Here is a 7462-nt window from a genome sequence, read left to right as displayed (position 1 = left end):
TATCAAGCTATGATAGCATTTCCAAATGAGTAGCTTGATAGTCATAATAAATGAATTTTTAACCAATCGGTCTCGATTTTATATCCCTATACTTCTGAATCGAAACTAACCGCTATACAAAGAAGAGCCCTGTCTACTGTATGTCCACAGGTGTTCTGTTGTAAACGCTGTGCGCTTAGTCTTTATTCAAGGCAGAGAAGGGAATATCCAAAGGGTTATGATGTCCACAGCTGTCACTCGGTGCGCTTAGTCTTTACCTAGAACATTGTACCGTTATCATATCTAAAGTTCCTAATAAAAGGGATTATCTAGACTGTTTTTATACTACCCTCTCAACAAATACATCAGTTTTTAATAGAAATTACTCCGTTCATTTACAATATTATTTATCATAATGTATTGTTGTGTACCGGTACATTGTTTTTGCATTATCTGTCATTGTTGGATGGAAATAAAGCTACATTGGCGTGGTATTAGCGTTTTCACCGCAGCGTTTTCACCGGAAAATGATAAATAATTGAAAAATACGGTAAAATTCACGAGGAATTGCTTTTTGTTGTTGTTGTTTCTAGATAAAGGGATATACACTGCATTATAAGCTTTGAATATTCCCTTCGCCGTCTTGAATAAAGACTAAGCGCTGTGGACATCATAACCTTTGGATATTCCCTTCGCTGCCTTGAATAAAGACTCAGCGCACCGCGTTTACAACAGAACACCTGTGAACATACAGAAGACAGGGCTCTTCTTTGTACAGCGGTTAGTCTCGATTCAGAAGTATAGGGATATAACAACAAGACCAAATTGGTTAAAAATTCATTTATCATGACTAAGCTACTGGAAATGCTATCATAGCTTGATAAGCATATTTATGTGGGACAAACAAAATGACACCAAAAAGGTTTTGCCACCTCAGGTGGTACCAATATCTGGCCTGGCCCATGGACTATCTATTGCAATTCATCACTAACTGAATTAGTCTTCTCATCCCTGAGTGCATCCTGCACTGAAACTTTAAACTGCCCAATCAAAGATATCAAACATGAATATTTCATGAAATTGCAAATAGAGTTTTACGATTCCCGACCTTACTGGAAGGATTTGTACAACATAAAGAGAGGAGAATATACCATTCTCCTTTCTGTTTCGAAAACCTAGAAAACTCACGATGCCGAAATGTAATCTAAACACTGTAACGATGTAAACCTTTCTTCTTCTTCTTCTTCTGCTTCTTCCTGTTCAGTACAATCCATCTTTGATGTATCGTCGTGCATTATTGGCCGTTGACAAGAAGAGAGATGACATTTAACGCCAACTCTAGTGACGTGTGTTTTTGTTGTTTCTTTTCTAATTCCCGGCTTAATTTACAAAGCAAACATAGCTCTGTTATGATTAAAAGAAAAACATTATACCTAGAGTCGAACCTTTAAGTTGTTTACACAAGCCTACCCTTTCTCATTTTCGGATTTCGACTGGCAGTAAAACATCAAAGGTTGCTCGATAGAAGCTGATATTGGTTCATCTCAGGATGTGAGGCTGTCCAAGTAGGATTAGGTAGCTTTTTCTGCCATCGACTGAGACGTGCCAAACGATTTGAGGCCTCAAGATGCCGAGTGCATTTTTCGACGCGCTAATAAAAAACAAATCAACAAACGAAGAGAGGTGCATGTGGAAATACGAAACGGGTACGGTGGACTCCGGAATTTTCCGCCTCGCTTTGCAGATTTTGCTCTTATCTCCGAATAAGAAAGGTTCCTTATCCGTTTGATCTATCATCATGCATATTCATTTTCTTCTTCCCTTTGTGCATGTGAGCCCATCTAAGGTACGGGAGGGTGATAAAGTGGAATAGAAGACTTGGAGATTCATGCAGCTTACGTTTTTATTTTCTCGCGTCTTTTTTTTTCATTCAACATGAGGTTTCCGGCCAATAGCGGTCGGTAAACACGGCAGAAGTTAAAACCTGGGCACGTGGATTTAGAGCACTGCAATCAAACAACAAACAAATGTTTATGAGGCGACTCATACAAACGTCTGTTAAATTGCCTGCACATATCTAATACTTAAAATTTTGTTGTTTGAAATTTACTTTGAAGATTGTCAAATTTACTTTGAAGATTGTCAATTGACTCCCATGTTCTGGCACTTTATTTCCACTTTCTCATGTTCGGCTTGAAGCCCGCAGGTAACTCCAAAACTATGGCCGTGTCACACCTTTCCGGGCAAGCTACGCGGGCTTGTTGCGAGGAGGGATTTTCCAGCACGCAGGACAATTTTCCGCGGGCGGACAAGAATGTTTGCGAGTTTCGCACTTGTTTCTTACCTACTATAGACGCGTGCTACTTACCTTATACTTGCGTGCACTCCGTGTGACCTGCGTGAGAGCTTTGAAACCGATCCGTTTTCTGTTAAGAGCGACTTACGGGTACTGAGAAGTACCTGCGTTGGAATTGCCTGCGTGGGAATTGCCTGCGTGGTGCTGCCGGTAAGGGTCTCCTACTGGTGTTCTGCGTGTACCTCTGCGAGCGAACCCCCACGACTCACTCGGAACAAGTTTTGAGCATGCTCAAGGCGTTGTTATACCATATCTAGGGAAGTTTTGCGGCTTGACTTGCGGGGAAACAAATTTGTTACCCGGAGCTCTCCGCAGTTGATGCGCACCTGACACTACCTAGCACGTATCTCGCCTGTAGTTGCCCAGAGGTGCGCACGCAAGTCCGATTTAACCGCAACCAAGTTTTGAGCTTGACCAAAACTTTTTCCGGGTGAGTCGGGGGGATGCCCGGAGAGGTCCACGCAGAACGCCAGTAGGAGGGCCTTAGCGGCAGCACCTCGCAGGCAACTCCTACGCAGGTACTTCGCAGGTCCCATATGCAGCCAAGATTACGACAATCTGTGGGACTTCTGTCATTCCTTCCTTCAGAGGAATTCCTTCACTGAGTTGTCAGCCCCCACGCGACTGGTACACAGGTCAAACAGTTAGTATACCCGCAAGTAGAATTTAAGTAGAACGCGTCCAGCATAAGACACATGCACTGACTCGCCCAAATCCATGTCCGCCCTCAGAAATTATATATGTCCGGTATGCTGGAAAATCCCTACACGCAACGAGCCCGCGTAGCTTGCTCGGAAAGGTGTGACAGGGCCTAAACAGGGTTGCGGGTAAAAAGATTTGCGTGCGCACCTCCGGGCGACTACGGGTGAGATACGTGCAAGGCAATGTCATATGCGGGTCTTCTGCGGGAACCTCCGGGTAGTAAAAATTGTTCTTCGTAGGTCGCACGCAAGGCTTGCCCGGAAAGGTGTGACACGGCCTTTTTGAAACCACCCCAATATTTACAATGCTTTTTCAATGTTACTTTGTATAAACCACGTCGCTGTATAAACGGCTTCGGTTTTCCTCTCATCAATGTTATGATGCATAAACATCCGTAGTTTTTTTTCCCCTCGAATTAATAACAGCTATTGTATTTTTCCCTCTATTTTGCAATACATAATTGTTATAAATGTGTGTGTGTTTCCCTTTTTTTCGGTAAAACTTAATCTTCATGCCTTATTCTCAATATTTCACTCTGGGCTGATCCCTGATGTGTGTGTGTGTGTGTGTGTGTGTGTGTGTGTGTGTGTGTGTGTGAGTATGTAGTACAGTGACGCGCCCGTGTTATAACTTTTCGTGCTTGGGTGATGGAAGTGAGGTAATTCATCAGCGTAGATTCTGTCTCTTTATAGTATTCATTTATTATGAGCTCTTTCTTGAGATATGGCTATTATAGTATTTCAATTACTGAATATTACCATAATAATTATAATTTCTAAAGTTCCTTTGAGGAGTTGTTCATAATGAGCTCCCTCGCAGAGATATTTAATATAAGCTCCCTCGTTCAGACTTTTATTATGAGCTCTCTGGTGGAGACAGTATATTGTATAACTAATGATAATAATTAATTCCTTACGATCTATTATTGTCTGATTTCATACCAATATTGTCTGGGGAATATATTTTGTTTAATAGGGTCCCATTTTTTCTGTCTCTCTTCTTTTCTTTAAAACAACAACAACAACAACAACTGCTTACGATTCCCATTTTATCCGGACTAGAAACATTCGAAATGCGGGAAATGGAGTAATGGCCTACACCAAAACCTTGAAAAAATATATCAGGACGGAACTGTGCAAGACGTGAATTATTCATGTATGCTCAACAGAAAAAAAAAGAAAGAAAGAAAGAAAGAAACACTTTTTAAAGTTATATTTCTCATAGAGTATTTGGCCTGAAGTTAATGTACAATATACTATATGAAAGGTAATTTAATTGGCTATCGACCCGGTAGGTCAATAAATAGAGAAACTTTACGCATGTTTTTCTCTCCCAAGGCACAAAACTAAAAATTGCAAAAATAAACAAGTTGTCATTCATGCGTAAGTGCTCTTCCATGTAACATTAAGAACAAACGACATATCTAACAAAAAAAAAAACATGAATTAGGTTGCAAATATAAACCTTTGATCTCGTTAGTATCTTTGAAGCCTAAAAGATCAATAAAAGCTAAAATAAGGAGGAAAATGAAGAATCTTCTGTCAAATCCAAATTCAAATGAAATGAAAGAGGAAGCAAATATTAACAAAAATGGTTGGAGTTTGAATTGATTGCTGAAATTAGGAGAATTATAAATAATATTAGATTCGTTAATTTGTTTCATGAACTCTTAGATTACTAAGTCAAAGAATGAAATAAAGATATTCTGTTCATTTAATCATCATTGTGCCCTTACTCTCTATGTCATTTGAAGTTTGAGTTGACCGAAAATTTTTATATTTCCCTTTAGTTTCCCACTCTGATTTTGTTTCAGGTTATAAAGAGAAAAAGAGTAAGAAAACCTATTTTTGCTACTTCATTCATGTCTCTTATTGTGTTAAATTGGTCTTTTGTTATCATCGTTATCTTGAAGGGCATTTGCAAATAAAAGAGAACATGTCAATTTGTGCAATTTTTACTTTTGTGCCTTGGAGGACAAAAACAAATGTGTTCACTCATGCGTGAAATATCCCTTTATACTAGGTCGATAGCCAATTAAGTTACCTATGATATAATTATAGATATTGATATTCATCAAATTCTTCTAAGAAAAATATCAACTCGAAAAAGCGTTTACTTTCTTGTTTTGCTGAGTGTATTAATTATACACTATTTTGAAGTGCGGTTAAAGGGATGGTATAGTATTGGGTGGACATGACAATTATGGGCTTTTAACTTTTTGCGAGATACCAAGAAATCACTTATGAAATAGTACAGAACATACCATTCTAAGAGGAATTCAAAGTTTATTTGATGAAAATCGGTTTTGGAATGGCTGAGATATCCAAAAATAAAGTAAAACAAAGCGATCATAATAAAAGGTGGGTCCAACCTTTTATTCAGATCGCCCTGTTTTGGATGCCTCAATCATTTAAAAACCAATTTTCATCAAATAAATGTTGAATTCTTCTTGGAATTACATACTCTTTCATATTTCATGAGAGGTTTCTCATTATCTCATCAAAAAAGAAAGTTAGAAATCTGAAGTTTGGTCTTAATCAATACTATTACGATCCCTTTAAAGTGCAATCCCGAATAGAGTCCTAGCACATTTTCGAATTAGGAATGGGCTGGTTCTATAAATTCTGAAATCAGAAGGAAAAAAAGTAAGCCAAAACTCATCAAAATCATGTTAGATCTGTATACAGGGAAAATCCGTTGGATGTTATTCATACCGTCCATAATCATCGCCATGTAATATCCGCATAGCATTAATGTTCTTCTTCAATGTAAGACAACCTCCAATACACTATAATTCTTTCTGAAAAAAAAAAATAAACGTAAACTAACCCCCAAAAAGTAACGTAAGCAATCTCCCCCAAAAGAGAAAAAAAGTATCAAACTGTAAGACGTCATTATTTTTCAATGTTCGCCTAAAAAAAAAAATTAACGTGGGTCAAACTAACCCCCCAAAAGTAACGTAAGCAATCTCCTCCAAAAGAGAGGAAAAAATGGATCAAACTGTAAGACGTCATTATTTTTCAATGTTCGTAAAATTCTTTATGATTAGGCACAAATTGAAATCATAATTTATTATTCCATTGATAAGGTTTGGGATATAAACTCCGCTGATCGCGTTAGACATATAGCCTGGGTGCCAAAGCCAGATTTGAGGATTACCCTTGTTTTGCCGTCTGCCCGATGTTTGTTTGTTTGTTTTGTTGTTTGTTTGTTTTTTGTTTGTTTGGTTTTTTGGGGGGGTTGGGTTTTTTTTGGTTTGTTTGTTTGTTTGTTTGTTTGTTTGTTTGTTTGTTGTTGTTGTTTGTTTGTTTGTTTTGTTTGTTTGTTTGTTTGTTTGTTCTTGTTTTTTTTTTTTTTTTTTTGGGGGGGGGTTAGTTTCGCCGGGGCGCTGAATCCGAATCTGGATGATGCAACTCCTTTACTCTTGAGGGTTTCCACTTGAGATATTCAAGAAGGCCCCTAAAATGGCCGCCAAAACCTGAAATTCCTGTGTATAATTTCTGAATCGTGAAAACTTGAAAACAATTTTTTTTTCTTATTTTTTTTCCCTCACTGGGATATTTATTATTCTCTTTCATCTATACACATATTACAACATATTTCAAATAACATCATGCTTTTTTTTTCGAATTCAATACAATATACATCAAGAAAAAAGGTGTCTAAAAAGACACCATTTTTTCTGAAACACTTGCAACTTATGATTATTTCTTGCGATAAATTTCTCTCTATCATAATATTCCCTTATACTATATTTACATAAATCAAAACGAGGTATTATTTTTCTTATTTTACAAACATAAATTTCATATCTCACAAGCATGGTAATACAATTCAATGCCGAATTGTTAATACCCCCAAAACCAAATAATTTATTTTCCGTTGTAAATGTTATTTCTAACCCCGTGTTAATATTAATCCATTCTCTTACTTCAACCCACAATCTATCAACATATTGACACTCACTAAAAAAATGTATTAAAGTCTCAACATTCACATTACAGAATGAACATTCACTTCTTTCAACCAATCCAATTCTATTCAACATCTTATTTGTATATAAAATTCTATTAACTATTTTAAACTGAAACCATCGTAAACTAACATCTTCCGTGCTCTTAAACGGGGCCAACGAAAAAGATTGCCATTTCTTTTCTTCAAGTTGTATCAATTGTCGCCATCTTAAAAATCCTTTACATTGATATACATTATTTCTATTCTTTAACAAAACAGCATAAATATGTGAACATCCTTTAGAATGTTTTATAACCAATTGTAAAATATCAGGTATAATTGGTTGACAAAACTTTTCCATATTATTCATACTTCTATCACAACCTGCTTTTTTAACCGCATGACATATTCCAAAATAATCTAAAAAATTAACGTCAACATCATATTTCCTCTTAAAGGCAGTAAATGATA

Source organism: Diadema antillarum, unplaced genomic scaffold (assembly GCF_040938485.1).
Source record: "Diadema antillarum isolate AM-2024a unplaced genomic scaffold, OU_Dant_1.0 scf00000211, whole genome shotgun sequence".
NCBI classification, from domain to species: domain Eukaryota; kingdom Metazoa; phylum Echinodermata; class Echinoidea; order Diadematoida; family Diadematidae; genus Diadema; species Diadema antillarum.
Note: the sequence above shows the minus strand (reverse complement) of the source record.